The sequence below is a fragment of the Melozone crissalis genome, unplaced genomic scaffold (assembly GCF_028551555.1).
Source record: "Melozone crissalis strain CALT ecotype California unplaced genomic scaffold, PUWL_Pcris_2 ptg000066l_1, whole genome shotgun sequence".
NCBI classification, from domain to species: Eukaryota; Metazoa; Chordata; class Aves; order Passeriformes; family Passerellidae; genus Melozone; species Melozone crissalis.
The window spans coordinates 1,391,711-1,410,629 of record NW_026535844.1 but is presented as its reverse complement, the minus strand read 5'-3'; the positions used below and the strand labels follow the sequence as shown (position 1 = coordinate 1,410,629).

Sequence of the window (18,919 nt, the reverse complement as noted above, 5' to 3'; positions counted from 1 at the left end):
AAGCAAAGCACTCTTTCTGGGAAAAGCTGGCTCCCTGGGAACAGATATGGAAGTTTTGGGAAACTCTCATATCACAGTGGGAACGTTGGTTCTGTTTTTAATAAACAATTGTAGTTATTGTAAAACAAAAGGAGTGGTTAGAGTTTTCTCTGTTAGCCTATCGTGAGCTTGGATTTTGCAATATGCATGAAGTTAATTAACACTGTTATATAAAGTGACTGATTGATCAATAAATTGGAGTTCGATGCATCACCAGGATGGTCGCTTCTCCCCTTCACTTCAATATATGGTGACACCCAAACGTGATAGCGAACACCACGGGAAGTGAAGAACGGGTGGGGTTCCGAAGATCGAAAAAGCAGCCGGAACGGCAAAGAAGCGCAGAGAAAAAAAAGCGGAGGAAAACCCGCCGAGACGCGCCGTGCCCTGGGCGACCGTAAAGACGAGCCTGGCCGAAACGTGCGGCCGCGACCTTGAGGAGCTGCAAAGCGCGCTTACGATTTATAGGTATGGAAAGGCAAGCCGCATATGAACTTTTTATTACTTTCTTGCAAAAAAGGCAGATTAAGGGGATAGTTTTACAGAAAGAATTACCGGGACTTTTGGCTTATGGTTTGGAAAGGGGTATTTTTGTAAATCCCCACACGGTTCACGAGCTGTTAGAGTGGCGTAAATTTGGTGATATATTGTGGCAGGCTACATTAGACGATGATAAAACTGCTAAGAAGTGGGGTAAATTATGGCGGGTCAATAATACCAAACTGTTGCAGTTTCAGGCTGAAAAAAGGGCTGCTCACCAGGCTACTGCCGCTCATGATCGTAACAAAGAATACGATCAAGATAGGGAGTTTGACAAGGAGTCGGGAACTCCTCTCGGCCCCGCAATGAGGACGGTTTTATTACCTACCTCACCACCCCCCTCGACAAGCCAGGCTGCGAGCCAGGCTACAAGCCAGGCTACGAGCCAGGCTGTGAGCCAGGCTACAAGCCAGGCTGCGAGCCAGGCTGCGAGTCAGGCTACAAGCCAGGCTGCGAGCCAGGCTGCGAGTCAGGCTACAAGCCAGGCTCCAAAGAGCGCTTTATTACCCGCTTCGCCGCCTCATTTAACGAGCCAGCCCCCCCTAACGAGCCAAGCTCCGCAGGGTGCCTTATTGTCCGCTTTGCCGCAGGCTACACGGAGCACTTCTGAGTCTCCCGTATCTGCTGTATCGCAGCAGCCGGGGCCAAAAACGCATACTCCGTTCCCGAAAAGCAATCAGTCGATCCCTGGGGCGGAAAACGACCTAGCGGCGAGGATTGCGAGGGATAGACGAGACGCATGGGCTGCCTTGGCCAAAGATGCAATAGAAAAGGGAGATCAAGAGCTGATAAGTACGGCTAGTGAGCTGGCTTGTCCGGTTATCTTCACTCCTCACCACGGGGGAGGGGGGGCATACAAGCGACAATCACTGCTCTTGACTGGAAAATGTTATCTCAATTGCGAGCTACTGTTAGTCAGTTTGGAGTTAAAAGCGAACCAGCCAAACAAATGCTTGACTATATTTTTGACACTAGCATCCTTCTCGTTAATGATTGTCGTGGCTTAGCCAAATTAATTTTTACCCAACATCAACAATTGCTGTTTAATGCTCATTGGAAGCGCTTGTTAACGAGTGTGTGGCAGTTCAGAGGCAACCGGGTGACCCCCTCCATGGCGTCACTGTTAATGAGCTTATGGGTCTGGGACCTTTCCTTCGTACTGAGGCACAAGCCTTAATAGGCCAGGAGAAGTGCCAGGAGGCTATGAGGTTGGTTAGACTCGCTATAGAAAGGGTGAAAGAACCAGGAGGGATACCCAGGTATATGGGAATTAAGCAAGGGGCAGAAGAATTGTTTGGCTCATTTATTGATAAGGCTGCTGCAGCAATTGAAAGAGCTGGGGTGCCAGAATATCTTAGGGTGGCATTACTCAAGGAGTGTGCTCTCCAAAATTGTAATTCTACTACTAGGAGAGTACTTAATACTCTGGGTGCCAATTGGACTATAGAGGAGGCATTAGAAAGGATGGCTTTGGTGCCAACAGGAGCAGAAGCCTTTGTAGTAGATGCAATCAAACAAGTAGGGCTAGACCTACAAGAACAGGCAAAATTCTCTCAAAGTCAGGTATTAGCCGCTCTTGCACCTCTTCAAACATCGGCAGCACTGCCTCCGACGGCTAATTGGGGCCAAAAATGCCACTCGGACGACCAGGCACCAACAGAAGTCGTCGCTGCAGCATCGGCACCCTCTCCTGTCTCCAACCCGACACCACAGGGAGCCGCCGCGGGGGGAGCGGGACCGCCGCGGAGGGAGTGACCCGCAGCGCAGAGCGGGGGGGGCCCGCCCGCTCCGGCACAAGCGGCGGGGGACCAGAGTGCTTTTCCAGCGCCAGAACTTGTCTCTCCACCCCACAGCTGGCAAAGAGCCTCGGTTTTGGACCTAACAGCCTAATGGATGTGACTTTTTGTCAACAAGGGAGGGGATCCCTGCTGAAATTGAGAAACCAGTAAAAATAAACAAGCGACACCAAGGACTATTGCTGTCAGGATGTTTCTCACCTAAGTTAGAAAGACCTTTTGTTTTTCCTAGCACAGACTGTGAAACAGAAATCAGCGTGAATGAATGCGGGAGTCAAATTTTGGTCGATTTGGCTCGGCATTAGTTATGCTGTCAGAATCACCTGCATTAACATAGACTTTAACATCAGAAGCCCGGATGGCTCAGTCGGTGGAACATCAGACTCTAAAAATTGTGTTTTGAAAAGTTTAAAAATGTTAAGATGTGTTGGATTGATTGTATGAGTGAGAATTGTATGAATGTGCTTTTTGGTATAAATGCTACAGCAAACACGTGAAGAAAGTTATTTTAGCTTAATATTTTAGAATCAGGCCTGTAAGTAAGTTATAGTAAATGCTATATATATTTCTTTAGTAAGTTCTATCTGTTATTAAGTAGTTTAAGTTAAATTTTCTATTAAGTGCCGTTAAATGTTAAATACTATTAAGGTTAAGTTTGCTAAGTTTATTTTCGGTTAAGTTCGAGGTCTGTTAAGTTTAAATTATATTTAGGTTTAAGTTATGTAGGATTTGAAGCCAGTTAAGTTCTGTTAAAATTAATTTCTGTTAAGTTTAAGTGTTATTAAGTTTAAGTTAAGTTAGATTCTGTTAAATTTGAATTATATTGGGTTTAAGTTGTGTAGAATTTAAAGTCAGTTGATTTTGTTAAAGTTTTATTAGATTTAAGTGATTTTACATGTTTTGCAAATAAGTCTGCTAAGTTTAAATATTTTAAGTGCTTTAAATGCATACTACTTTTTCACCACTCCAAATTAACAAAGGACTGAGAATCGCTCAGCTGGTGTCACGTGAACCAAATGACTAAGGGATTACAGACTGTAAAAGGACAAGAGAGGGGGGAAATGGTTTTGAATCCACCGGAGGACTTACCTTACTGACTTTGGACTTTTCTGACAGACCCAAGAAAAGGGTGGAAGTGGAATTTCAAGGACAGAAAGGATCATTTTCAGGCTTGTTGGACACTGGGGTCGATTCCAGCATTATTAGCCCTAGCTGTTCACCTCCTCTCCGGGTTCACATGAATGAAAACAGCTAACAGCCTTCTTTTCTTAGTCCAATTACCACCTGCCGTGCAATGCCTGATAAGGCCGGACATTATGGCTCAGCTGAGGGTGGTTTTAACCCTTTGGGGTAAAAGCCATTGCTCGGACCGTGGCTGGGGAATCTTATAGAGATACTGAGTGTGCTTTTAAATGCTTTTGCTTATTTTACCTTGTTTTTCTAGTTGCATCCAAAATACGGTCGGTAGGATGATAGAGAAAACCTGGCAAACTAACCTCCTTTCTCAAAAAGATGGGGGAAATGTTGGAGAGTTTAGTTCAAGCAAGGCTTAAAGAAAAAGGCCAAGAAGACATACAATTGAGAGAAAAGTAAAAGGTAGAAGTAAAGCAGTTCCTAAAGCAGTTCCCAGGCTTGATTTTATAAATAATAAGGTTCTCAGACAGTCTTCCCATAACAAGCAAAGCACTCTTTCTGGGAAAAGCTGGCTCCCTGGGAACAGATATGGAAGTTTTGGGAAACTCTCATATCACAGTGGGAACGTTGGTTCTGTTTTTAATAAACAATTGTAGTTATTGTAAAACAAAAGGAGTGGTTAGAGTTTTCTCTGTTAGCCTATCGTGAGCTTGGATTTTGCAATATGCATGAAGTTAATTAACACTGTTATATAAAGTGACTGATTGATCAATAAATTGGGGTTCGATGCATCACCAGGATGGTCGCTTCTCCCCTTCACTTCAATATACCCTGTCACAGGACCCTGTCATAGACCAAGGAATGATGAGGGGGGCTAACCCTCACAGCCTCTGGGAACGAGTCCTAAGAAGCGTAGCAGAAAGATACCTGTGCGAAGACGATCTCTATATGCAGCAAACTCAGTGGAAGACAATAGAGCAAGGGATCCAACGCCTGAGAGAAATGGCAGTGGCAGAGATTATCTTCTCAGATGATGTAACAACTAGGAACCCAGACTTAGTACCATGCACGTCTGTGCTGTTGCGAAAACTCGTATGACTTGGGCCACATGAATATGCTTCTGCCTTAGCCATCATGAAGAGGGATGAGAGGGATGAGACTGTGCTTGACATGGCAAGGAAGCTCCGAGCATATGCAGATGCTGTACATGGCCCGACACATGCCAGAATCGCGGCAGAACTTAGAGGATAAGATAGAGGAGAACCATAAGAAGCTTAGAGAGGAGATTAAAGAAGACCTTCTCCAAATTTCAGCAGTACAGATCCGAGGTTCTGGTCTCCAAGGCAGACGTTTCCATGATGGTGAGAGAAGGTACACCCCATGAGGTGAGCTGTGGTTTTACCTGCGTGATTGTGGGGAAAACATGAGAAGGTGGGATAGGAAACCTACTGCTGTTCTGGCACGACGGGTGAGAGAACTGAAGGAAGCCACCAGAAGGAAAGCAGCTCCAGTTGCCCGTAGCCGAACGGCCAGGTATGATGATGATGACATGTCTGATCGCCAAGAAGGAACATCCAAAACATACGCCCAGGGAAAGAAGGATAACCAGGCTTAGAGGGGCCCTGCCTTTAGCCAGATAGAGGCCTGGGAAAATCGTGTTTTTTGGTCTGTGTGGATTCGTTGGCCTGGCACATCGGAACCACAAGAGTACAAAGCTTTGGTCGATACTGGTGCACAATGCACATTAATCCCATCAAGACATGTGGGGACAGAGTCTGTTTCTATTGCTGGTGTGACAGGGGGATCCCAGGATTTCACTTTGGTGGAAGCTGATGTGAGCCTAACGGGAAATGAGTGGAAGAAGCATCCTATTGTGATTGGCCCAAGGCCCCATGTATTTTGGGCACAGACTACCTTCGAAGTGGGTACTTCAAAGACTCAAAAGGACTCAGATGGGCATTTGGAATAGCTGCTGTAGAGACAGAGGGCATCCAGCAATTGAACACCTTGCCTGGGTTGTCTGAGAATCCATCTGCAGTAGGATGCCTGACGGGAGAAGAGCAACGAGTGCCAATTGCCACTTCCATAGTGCATCGACGACAGTATAGAACCACACGAGATGCTGTGATCCCCATCCATAAGAAGATCCAAGAGCTGGAGAGCCAAGGGGTGGTCAGCAAGACCCACTCACCCTTCAACAGCCCCATCCGGCCTGTGCGAAAACCTGACGGAGAATGGAGATTGACTGTGGACTACCGTGCATTGAATGAAGTGACTCCACCACTGAGCGCTGCCGTGCCAGACATATTAGAGCTCCAGTACGAGCTGGAGTCCAAAGCAGCAAAGTGCTTTGCCACTATAGACATTGCCAATGCATTTTTCTCCATTCCTCTGGCAGCAGAATGCAGGCCTCAGTTTGCTTTCACAGGGAGGGGAGTGCAGTACACCTGGAACCAACTGCCCCAGGGGTGGAAGCACAGCCCCACCATCTGCCATGGACTGATCCAGGCTGCACTAGAAAGGGGTGAGGCTCCCGAATATCTGCAGTATATTGATGACATCATTGTGTGGGGGGAACAGAGCTGCGGAAGTGTTTGAGAAAGGGAAGGAAATCATCCAAATCCTCCTGGGAGCTGGTTTTGCCATTAAAAAGTCAAGGTAAAGAGACCAGCTCGTGAGATTCAGTTCCTGGCAGTGAAGTGGCAAGATGGACTGTAGTAAACCCCATTCATTTAGCAAAAGCACCATGGAGAATCTAAAAAAAGGAATGCTGACACAGCAGCAAGGAAGCTTCCTGACTCCATGGACATCTGCCCTATAAACTGTCTCTATGACTATGTGAGACAATGCCATGGTAGCCTTTACCTGTCAATCATTTTATGGTCCCCCTAATCCCTTGTCATTGGTCAAGTTTGGGTATTTGCCAAGCCTATAAAAGTAGCATGCTGTACCCTAGTAGCTCAGAAGAAGAAGAGCCGAGACCCTTCGCGGACCCCCAAATAAAGCCTTCTCTGTGGAACAGCTTCTGCCTTCTCCTTCTCCTCTCTCCGTCTGCTGCTGCCTCAAGCCCGGGGCTCCACTACCCAGCAAGCAAAGAGCTGAGGTCCTAAGAGCTGCTTGTGGAGGATTTTATTAAGAGTTGGTTAGCTGAGAAAGGCCATACTGACATAATGCCGCTGGTTAAGTTTGAAAGGGAGGTCAGCAGTCTCTGATTCAGTGACTGCTGACAGGCAAGAAGGCCGGATGACCTTGCTGCAACACGAGGAAAGGGAGGTGAGATTAGTCCTGAATATCTGCAGAATGTAACAGAAGAATAAGCACAAGAATGTAGAAGTAGGTGTAGTTGCTGATATGTAACTAACCAATCCTGAGCTCAACTTTTGCAATATGTATGAAGCTTATTAAGAACTATATTTAACCCGCCGTATTTGATCAATAAATTGGACTTGGATGAACCAACTGGTGTCTGGGTCTCCTTCCTCCGACAAATGGTGGAGAATGCGGGCAACCCCCTGAACGCTTGCTTTCTTGGATTACAAAGAAACTCACCACGGTCGAGGAAGTTGGGTGAGAGTCCTTGCAGCCGGGACGGTGCCGGATTTTAAAAGCACCCTTGAGGATCACAACAGTGACTCAAGTCTCTACGTGTCGCAGGAGCCTGGAAGGGCTGCAACAGCGCGCGCTGATATATAGGTATGGATAGGCAAGCGACATACGATCCCTTCTCCTCATATTTAGATAGGCGAGGAGTAAAAGGGATAGATTTAAAAAAGGAATTACCAGGGTTATTAGCTTATGGTTATTCTAAAGGGATTTTTGCTAACCCACATACAGTTCATGAGATAGCAGAGTGGAAAAAGTTTGGGGATATCCTGTGGGATACAGTGTTAGATGATGATAAGTCAGCAAAGAAATTTGGCCAGTTATGCCGGGTGGTGTATAATACGTTACTTCAGCAGGTCTCTGAGAGAAAGGCAGCAGAAAGGGCCACAGAAGCTCATAAGAGGAATGTAGGGTATGGTCGTGAGGATGATCCCTTAGCACCTTCTGTAACTCAGATACTTATGCCTAAGGGTCCCCAGCAAAATGGTGTGGAAAATTTTCCCTTAGATACAGTGGAACCGTCTGCACCCTTCCTGTCAGAGGGGGAGGGCGAGTTGGATGGTGGAGGTAAGAGCAAGCCAGCTTTGCCTCCGCCGCCACCTTCGCCTCCGCCGCTTCCCCCGAGCGAGTCGGCTCCGGCGGGGGGGTCACTTTCCCCGCGCAAGTCGACTCCGGTTTCACTGTCAGCCTCAGCAGGGGGGCCGCTTCCCCCGCGCGAGTTGGCTCCTGCTCCTCCGCCTTCCCCATGCGAGAACTCGGTCTCGGTACCGAAGTGCCAGCAGCATAGCACCCTTAAAGGGCCAGATCCTATCCCGGGGGCACACAGTGACCTATGGGTGGAGATGGCTAAACAGAGAAGGGAAGCTTGGGCTGCTGTGGCAAAAGAAGTAATGCAGATGGGGGATGGCGAGGCGGTGGAAGTAGCTTTTAATCTTGCATGTCCGGTCACATACACACCACAGTATGATACACAGGGGAACCTTACGCATAATATAGCGGAATATAATCCCTTAGATTGGAAGTTGTTAGCCCAGTTACGTTCTACGGTTAGTCAGTTTGGAGTAAAAAGTGAACCTGTTAGGCAAATGCAAGAGTGTTAGCTACTTTAGGGGCAAATTGGACTATTGAGGAAGCTTTAGAGCGAATGGCATTAATGCCAACAGCATCACAGGCATTTATAGCAGAAGCCTTAAAGGAACTAGGATTAGGGTTGCAAAAGCAAGCAGAGTCTACTCAAAATCAGGTGTTAGCTGCTCAGAATCAGGTGTTAGCTGCTCTTGCTCCTCTCCGAAGCGGCTCACTGGCGGACACGCAGAGCTCGAGACCGTTCATCAAGTGTTACCGATGCGGCAATGAGGGACATATGCGCCCAGACACAAGTAGCCGCCGTGACATCGGAGACACCAGCTGCTGCCGTAACATCACTGTCACCTCCTGTCTTCAACCAGCAACAGCAGAGAGCCTCGATTTGGATTTATCAGCAGCAGTAGACGTCACACTAATGACGAACCGGCCTGAGAGGATACAAACTGGAGTAAAGGGTCCTCTTATGTTAAGTGGACAAAGATGTGGAGCATTATTTCTGGGATGTTCCTCAACAACCATGCTGGGATTATTTGTATTGCCTGGTGTTATTGATGCTGATTATACAAGGGAAATACAAATTATGGTATACACCCTTTATCCTCCTATTAAAATAACAAAAGGACAACGCATTGCACAATTAATACCACTATCACAAATGACATCTGGTATACCATCATTTACTGGGCAAACACGGAATGAAAAGGGTTTTGGCTCTACTGGTGTTACACTTCTGACTGTGGATTTACAAAATAGACCAAAACAAAAAGTGGAAATTATCCATGGACATCAAAGCATAACCCTTTATGGATTATTGGACACAGGAGCTATTACAGCTTTTACAGATGCAGGAAAGAAATCAAGGCATGCTGCTGTCACCTGGCAAGAAAAAGGACAATGGAAGCATCAACTTCTCACAGCAGACCCTGCAGATAACTTACAAACTTTGGAATTGTTAGCAGTAGTATGGGCAGAGTCTAATTTATAGGAGCCTTTAAATGTGGTCACAGACTCTATGTATGTTGCAGGTGTAGTCAGACGAATAGAGGAAGCAGCAATTAAGGAAGTGAATAATAAACGTTTGTATGAATTATTGATACTATTAAGGAAAGCTTTACGAGAGAGAAATGCAGTGTATTCTGTGATTCATATTGGGAGTCATAAATGGTCTGAAGGTTTAGGAGAAGGGAATGAACGTGCAGCTAAATTGGTTACCCTACCCATTGATAACTCTTGTCCTATTGATAAGCATACATTGGCCAGAGAAGCACATAGTAGATATCACCAAAATGCAAAGGGATTAGCAAAGCACTTTGAGCTGAGTTTATCAGAAGCTAAGGCTATTGTTAGAGCATGTCCAACATGTAGTTATCATAATGGGGGAATAGGTTTAGGCATGGGAGTTAATCCTCGAGGTTTGGAAATAAATGAAAAATGGCAAATGGATGTTACACAGGTACCTAGATTTGGTAAAGTTAAGTACGTGCATGTTACTTTAGATACATATAGTCACTACATATGGGCTACGGCTCAGGCAGGAGAAAAAGCTATACATGTTATTAGGCACCTGTTAAGTTGCTTTGCTGTCATGGGAGTCCCAAAGTGTATCAAAACGGATAATGGTCGAGCTTATGTGAGTGCTAGGGTCCAGAAATTCTTGAATCAGTGGTCTGTTAAGCATGTGACAGGTATTCCACACTCTCCTACTGGATAGGCAATAGTGGAAAGAGCAAATGGTACCCTTAAGCAGTATATTGAAAAGCATCAAGATATAAAGGACCCACAATCATGCTTAGCTAAGGTTCTGTATGTGATCAATCATTTATGTATTTTTGGGGAAGACGATATCCCTCCTGCAATTAAACATCATCCGAGGTCAGGTCAGGAAATTAAAACCCGACGACAGGATTATGGGAAAAACCTGCAAAAGTATTATATTGGGGTCGGGGATATCTTTGTGTTTCCTCACCTACAGGACCTTTGTGGGTGCCTGCTAAGTGGACTAAACCTGTTTTTGATGCAGCCTCTGGTGGACTGTCTCACAGAGGAGGACAAGGAGTGACTGGGGAATAAACTGCTTCTAGTCCTACGACCACTACTGTTACAGCTGAAGGGACACTCTAAAGTGTTGGACAGAGCACTGACACATCACTATCAGACAGCCCAGGAGCTGATTGGTTTTATTGACTCATTATCAACTTTTCGTTTAACAAATCCAGCAAAGGCACCTTGCCTTGACTGTTACGATCCACATTGTGCTGCCTGGATAGCCCTACGTTGTGGGGGTTGTGATAATACTTTTTGGATAGAACAATCATTATTATGGGATTTATGGTGTCACACTTGTGAGCACGAGCACACGTGGGGTAAAAGCTGGCAAGATGAATTAAGGAGACAGACAGGGCTAAATGCATATGTAGCTTTAAATCTTTATGAGTCTCCTGAACAGAAAATTCTTGCTTATTATTGATGGGAAGTACAATGTGTTGTAAATAGAATTCAGGTTCAAAGTAAATCACGTATAGTCTCTGCAAGGTGTAGAGAATTAGTACCTTTAACGCAGCGTTTGATTGTAGGGCCTTTCAGGGGGAATCCTGAAAGAGCATTAGATCATTGCATTGAAAGGTTGCAAAAATTAAGTTTGCAAGTGACAGGACCAGTAAAATTAGGAGCAGCAAAACTGAAAACAGATAAGAAAAAGAAGGCAAGATAGGGAACGACCTCATCTAAATAAGGTTATTAGTGATTGCTAATTAGTTCTCTATGATTAGGGCAATTTCACATCTATGGGACCCTGCCTTGTGGGATGCTGTAGCTCCATGGGACCCTGCTTCGTGGCATGCTATAGGTGTTGAAGAACAAGAACAACGATTATGAGATAAGATACATGTTGCATTAAAGAAGGAGCTTGAATTGGTAGCTGTATATAGTAAGAAAGCTGAAGAGGCTTTGCAATCACCACCATTGAACTGGTTGGATTGGATCACACAAACAAATTTTAATACTGATCCTTTCCTATATACACTTCCTTGTTACGTTTGCAAAAAGGATAATGATAAGTGCGCTGCTTGGGTAGCTTTGCATTGTGCTGATTGCAATAAGGTTTATTGGTATTCACAGAGGACAGTAGGAATTTTATGGTGTCACCCTTGTTTTGGGAAGTGGATTCGATATTCTTCCTGGTATAGAGCTCTTTAGCAGAGTACTGGTCTGCCAGGACGGTCAGGATTACAACTTTATGAGAGTACAGAACAAGTGGCCATAGCATATATAAGGTGGAAATTACAGCAAGTACTTAGAGAGTTTGAAATTACTAGTGCCTCACGCATTATAGCAGCTCGCTGTAAAGCTGATTTGCCTTTAAATCTACCACACATTATACCTGTAAGCAAGAATGCTAATTTGGAGTTAGACCAGTGTATTCAAAGACTAACTCAAGTTCATTTTAACCGTCCTAACAAACCAGGGAAAAGACAACGAAGAAAGGAAAAACAGAGAAAGCAGAAAGAAAAATGAGGCTTGTTTTTATTATACTGCTCAATGCTGTAGCAAGTGAAGCAGTAGGCATAACACATTTTAGTCAGCCAAGAGAAAATTTATGGGTAACACTTGCTAATCAAATTAATCAATCATTGCTTTGTCTTAGTCTTGGAGGAATCACTAACCCATTTCGAACATGCCTAGTAGGACTTCCAGTGTGGTCTCCTGGAGAATTTTGCGGTTTGATAAATAATCGAACCTTATGTATGTCTAACATATCAAACATTGCATTGCCAGTGCAACAAGGCTATACTGCAGGTCAGAGTGATGGCTATCGCTAATGTTTACTAATCCAATCACTTAACACTTCTTTGCATTCTCCTCCTGAGGAATTGGATCTTTTTGGAAGTGCAAATGCCAGTATATCTAATACTACAGCTGGTGGATGGTTCAGTTTCAAACCCTTGGATGTTCAGAATTTAAATCAACCTAAAGACACATGGGCCACCTTAGATTCATCCCTGAATTTGAGTGAATTCTCTCCACAGCATTACAGTCAATGTAACGGCACAAACATCACGGCACCAATGAAATTACCTACGGGAATATTTTTGATCTGTGGAGACAGGGCATGGAATGGTGTACCAGCTAAGCCACAAGGTGGACCCTGTTATTTGGGAAAATTGTCCTTGTTTCACCCTAATGTATCCTTGCTAATGCAGCTCAGTCAAACATCAAACAGGAAAAAGCGTAGTATACATGACTTGGACTGCAGCCAGATAGGAGATCCAAAGTTTTGGGGTACATTCAGGCAAGTAGTAGTTTCAACTATTTTGCCAGGAGGATCTGCCAATAAGGCTATGAATTTAGCAAAGTAATTAGGGTGCTGGGCAAAAAATGAGCTAAACAAGACATCCCAAATTCTAGACATGTTAACTGCAGATGTGCAAAGTGTTAACCATGCTGTTTTGCAAAATAGAGCTGCTGTAGATTTTTTGCTCTTAGCACAAGGTCATGGATGTGAAGAGTTTGAAGGAATGTGTTGCATGAATCTGTCTGATCATTCGGTGTCCATTCACACTAAGATAAAAGAACTGCAACAAGGACTTCACAATCTCAAGGAAGAAGAAGGTTTAGGAATTGATGAGTGGCTTAAAAACTTAGGACTTGGGCCATGGCTGAGAAACCTTGTGATCTATGCTATAGGACTGCTGGGTGTAATTTTACTGTTTTTGCTTATTTTGCCTTGTGTCTTTAATTGTATTCAAAACATGGTTAGCCGTATGATAGCAAAAATGCAGACTAGTCTTCTTGCTCAAGAAGAAAACGGGGGAAATGTGGAGGATTTTATTAAGAGTTGGTTAGCTGAGAAAGGCCATACTGACATAATGCTGCTGGTTAAGTTTAAAAGGGAGGTCAGCAGTCTCTGATTCAGTGACTGCTGACAGGCAAGAAGGCCGGATGACCTTGCTGCAACACGAGGAAAGGGAGGTGAGATTAGTCCTGAATATCTGCAGAATGTAACAGAAGAATAAGCACAAGAATGTAGAAGTAGGTGTAGTTGCTGATATGTAACTAACCAATCCTGAGCTCAACTTTTGCAATATGTATGAAACTTATTAAAAACTATATTTAACCCGCCGTATTTGATCAATAAATTGGACTTGGATGAACCAACTGGTGTCTGGGTCTCCTTCCTCCAACAGCTGCTAATCACTATAGAGCTGAATATCACCAGGCTTGCTAGAAAGGCAGCCCCGCGGCATTGGCCTGAGCTGGCTTCGGGCACCCGGTCCCTCCTCAGGGGCTGAGATCCTGAGCACCAAGGCTCTGCTTCATGATAAGGCTGATCGGAGGCCTTATTAATGGACGGCATCAGATTCCTACAGACGTAATCAACAAGATCACAGCGATGTCTCCACCCACCAATAAGAAAGAAACACAAGCTTTCCTAGGTGCCATAGGCTTTTGGAGGATGCACATTCCTGAGTACAGTCAGATGGTGAGCCCTCTTTACCTGGTCACCTGCAAGAAGAAGGAGTTCCACTGGGGCCCTGAGCAGCAACAAGCCTTTGCCCAGATCAAGCAGGAGATTGCTCATGCAGTTGCCCTTGGCCCAGTCAGGACAGGACCAGAGGTAAAGAACGTGCTCTACTCTGCAGCCAGGATCCATGGCTTGTCCTGGACCCTTTGGCAGAAGGTGCCTGGGGAGACTCGAGGCCAACCACTGGGATTTTGGAGTCGAAGCTACAGAGGGTGAGAAGCCAACTACACTCCCACAGAGAAGGAAATCTTGGCTGCCTATGAAGGAGTCCAGGCTGCCTCAGAGGTGATTGGCACGGAAGCACAACTCCTCCTGGCACCCTGACTACCGGTGCTGGGGTGGATGTTCAAAGGAAAGGTTCCCTCCCCCAACCACACCACTGACGCTACATGGAGTAAACGGATTGCTCTTATCCCACAGTGCGCCCGTATTGGAAACCTGAATTGCCCTGGGATTTTGGAGATAATTACAAACTGGCCAGAAGGTTAGAACTTTGGTCTTACTGATGAAGAGCAACAAGAACCAGTGACACGGGCTGAAGAGGCTCCTCCCTATAACCAACTGCCCCCACAGGAAACGCGCTACGCTCTTTTCACTGACGGTTCCTGTCGCATCGCAGGGATGGACCAGAAGTGGAAAGCAGCTGTATGGATCCCCACACGACAGGTGGCAGAGGCTGCTGAAGGAGAAGGTGGATCAAGTCAACTTACAGAACTCAAAGCTGTTCAGCTGGCCCTGGACATTGCTAAGGGAGAGAAATGGCCAAAGCTCTACCTCTACACTGATTCATGGATGGTAGCCAATGCTCTGTGGGGATGGCTGGAGAGATGGAAAAGGCCAACTGGCAGCGTAGGTGTCATGGTTTGATGCTGGCACAATGCCAGTGTCCCCATGAAAATATATGCTCCCAGGTGTCTGCTGTGAGATGTGACCAGGAATAAGCAAAGCAGGCCCCCACTTAGAAATAAAGAAATGAAACCTTTATTAACTAAACTACAACTCTAAGTAACAAGAAACACACAGGGAAAATGAAAACTTTCCAAAAACATTTCCTTCCCTTCCCACCAAATTTCCAAAATATCTCTCCCCCAAATCACCAACTCTTGGTCCATCACCACCCTTTAGGTAATCAATTCTCAGTTCATCAAGGGGAGAGAAATCCTCCTTGTGCCATAGGCTTCCTCAGGAAACACCGCTGAAACCTCGTGTGTTTCCATGTCACTCGTGGCACCGCGTGGAGAACATCTGCCGTCGTGACCTCTTCCTTCCATATCCAGTGCTCTCACCACTGCACATGGACCAGAGCTGCTTCTAGGGTTGTCCTTCCAAAAAGGGCACAGTCTCACCTTTGGGACACCTGTGCCCCCCAAATTTCACCCCCTGCGGCCGAAGGGTACCAACACTGAACCCTCTTGGCTCTGAGCCATTGCCTCCCCCTGGATGCAGTCTCTGTGTCACAGGAAACATGTTTTTGTCCATGGCTACACAAGAAAAGTCCAGCCAAGGCCACTCCATCATCTCTTCCCACCTAAGATTCTTCTCTACTCTCCTGACATCTTTCACTTGCCCAGACCTTCACACTTGCACATTTCCTTCCTCCATTTCATCTCTTATCTCTCTTCTAGGAAAGGTGTCGGAGGAAGGAGACCCAGACACCAGTTGGTTCATCCAAGTCCAATTTATTGATCGAATACGGCGGGTTAAATATAGTTCTTAATAAGTTTCATACATATTGCAAAAGTTGAGCTCAGGATTGGTTAGTTACATATCAGCAACTACACCTACTTCTACATTCTTGTGCTTATTCTTCTGTTACATTCTGCAGATATTCAGGACTAATCTCACCTCCCTTTCCTCATGTTGCAGCAAGGCCATCCGGCATTCTTGCTTGTCAGCAGTCACTGAATCAGAGACTGCTGACCTCCCTTTCAAGCTTAACCAGCAGCATTATGTCAGTATGGCCTTTCTCAGCTAACCAACTCTTAATAAAATCCTCCACATTTCCCCTGTTTTCTTCTTGAGCAAGGAGATTAGTTTGCCAGGTTTTTGCTATCATACGGCTAACCGTGTTTTGAATACAATTAAAGATACAAGGCAAAATAAGCAAAAACATTAAGATCACACCCAGTAAGCCGATAGCATATGTCACAATGTTCCTTAGCCATGGTCCAAGCCCTAAGGCTTTAAGCCATTCGTCAATTCCTAAACCTTCTTCTTCTTTGAGATTGTGAAGTCCCTGTTGCAGTTCTTTTATCTTGGTATGAATGGACACCGAATGATCAGACAAATTCATGCAACACATTCCCTCAAACTCTTCACATCCATGTCCTTGTGCTAAGAGCAAAAAGTCTACAGCAGCTCTATTTTGTAAAACAGCATGGTTAACATTTTGCACATCTGCAGTCATCATGTCCAGAATTTGGGATGTTTTGTTCAGCTCATTTCTTGTCCAGCACCCTAATTGTTTTGCTAAATTCATAGCCTTATTGGCAGATCCTCCTGGCAAAATAGTTGAAACTACTACTTGCCTGAATGTACCCCAAAACTTTGGGTCTCCTATCTGGCTGCAGTCCAAGTCATGTATACTACGCTTTTTCCTGTTTGATGTTTGACTGAGCTGCATTAGCAAGGATACATTAGGGTGAAACAAGGACAATTTTCCCAAATAACAGGGTCCACCCTGTGGCTTAGCTGGTACACCATTCCACGCCCTGTCTCCACAGATCAAAAATATTCCCATAGGTAATTTCATTGGTGCCGTGATGTTTGTGCCGTTACATTGACTGTAATGCTGTGGAGAGAATTCACTCAAATTCAGGGATGAATCTAAGGTGGCCCATGTGTCTTTAGGTTGATTTAAATTCTGGGCATCTAAGGGTTTGAAACTAAACCATCCGCCAGTTGTAGCGTTAGATATACTGGCATTTGCACTTCCAAAAAGATCCAAGTCTTCAGGAGGAGAATGCAAAGAAGTGTTAAGTGATTGGATTAGTAAGCATTCGCGATAGCCATCACTCTGACCTGCAGTATATCCTTGCTGTGCCGGCAATGTGATGTTTGACATGTTATGCATGCATAAAGTTCGATTACTTATTACACTGCAAAATTCTCCAGGAGACCACACCGGAAGTCCCACCAGGCATGTTCAAAATGGATTAGTAACCCCTCCAAGACTAAGACAAAGTGATGATTGGTTAATTTGGTTAGCAAGTGTTACCCATAGATTTTCTCTTGGCTGACTGAAATGTGTTATTCCTACTGCGTTAATCGCTACAGCATTAAGCAGTATAATAAAAAAAAATTTCATTTTTCTTTCTTTTTTGCCTGTTTTTTCTTCCTCCGCTGTAGTAGACAGGGAGAGGCGCTTGGAAAATCTCACGATGTCACGGAAAGCAGCAGGATTCCTCTCCCCCTAACTTCTAGTGATAAGGGATCACCCAAGAATGTAGTTCCCCCTAACATTAGTAACTTTTACTCCTTGCTAACCAATTACAGTAAGGTAAGACCCCCTGACGTAGAGAAAAAACTTGCAGAGTATAAAACCCGACGAGACGGGACAATAAAGGTCTTGAACCGTCCACCATACTGGTGCAAGCGTGTGTTCTTGGCCCGAGTGACCCTGGAGAGTTTGGGTTGCCGTGCCGTTTCCTCAGAACCAGGTCGCCTCGCCTTGCATCAGAAGGCGACAAGTGGTTCCGGAAACCCGGGATCGAACCAGTGCCTGGGGAACGGGGATCGCCTGGAGAGAGGACGGCGGCTGCACAGCTGGCCTTGTGCAGCGGAGGGGACGCCCTCGAATCATGGAAGCGATCGCAAAGGTAGTCAGTGAAATGCATGCACAATGGGGAATCGATTGTAAGCTCAAGGATATGACTCTCGCATTGCCGAGATTGATTAAGCTGGGGGCTATAGAGAGCCCCGTGGATATTTTACACCCGGAGGTGTGGGATAATTGTACGAAAACCCTGGCCGAGGATACCATGTGTTCAGGCTCGGGGAAAGCCCTAAAATTGTGGGGCAGAGTCATCCGGGCTCTGCAAAAGGCTCGACAAGAGCAAGAAACCTGGAAAGCTGCCAGAAGTTGTTTAATAGCCACTCCGCAGCTAGGGGTGGGGGCAGCGACACAGACCACCCTGGAAAGTGATCAGATTGCAGACGGGGATGTGCGGGGGCTAGGCGCGTCCCACCTCCCCTCGAGCCCGAGCCCAAAACCCCCGGGAGACCCCCCAGCCCCCCCGCGGAGCCCGCCAGATCCCAGCCCCCCCTCGGAGCCTCTCGACAAAACCGCGGCCCCTCTACCCGTCCCCCGCCCGCCGATTGCCGACCAGACGGAAGAGGCAGAGCAACGTGCGCGGTGTTTTTGGGGGGGGCTGACGGAGGAGGCGCGGGAAGCGGCGGGACGGTCAGAAACCGCCCGGATCGATACAATCTCTCCGCCGCCGTATGGGCTCGAAGATGGCGGCCGGCCGCGTGGTCAGGGCGGAAGAGAAGAGGGGACAAAGGGCGGAAGTGGGATCAGCCCGCTTAACATCGCATGCGCGGGAGAGCGGGGAGGGGGGGCAGTCCCCGCGGTGAGGGGTGAGACCAATCAGAGCGCTCTATTCAAATTAAGCCCGTATAAGGCAAGGACCTCCCCCAGCAGGAGGCGGGGAGACCCCAGGGGGAGGGAACGGTCCGCCCCCCACAGGAGGGGGTGGGGCCGGAGCCCGAGAAAAAGGCAGAGCAGCCCGGAAATGCTTGGCCATTCCACTTCTCACTCCGACTCAGACTCGAGCCGGGACGAGTCCGAGAGGGAGTCGGGGAGCTCCGGTTCGGATACTAGCCTTAACAGAGGGAGAGCAGCAGCATACAAGATCTCTAGCCACAGCGCTCCCACATGGGTGAAGGGGTTATCAGAGAAAGACCGGATCCCTCTTACAGATTGGCGAAAAATAAAGATAGCCTGCGCCGAGTACACCCCTTCAGCCAAGCTAGTGTTCCCTGTCCGTGTGGGGGGGGCAGGCGAAAACCAAAGAAGGACCTATTCTCCAGTGAATCCAAAAGAGGTACAGGCAATTATTAAAGCGATTGCAGACAAGGGAATTAATTCTGCCATGGTTAACATGCTCATAGATGGGGTTTTTGGGGGGGATGACATGCTTCCCTTTGACATCAAACAGACACATAGGATGATTTTCGATGGCGCGGGGATGATTGTTTT

At 46.3% G+C, this 18,919-nt stretch overlaps 1 pseudogene; it reads left to right on the top strand.

Annotated features, from left to right (window-relative positions):
• Positions 1-18,919, top strand: part of LOC128945551 (uncharacterized) — a 1,882,792-nt pseudogene that overhangs the window by 1,073,087 nt on the left and 790,786 nt on the right.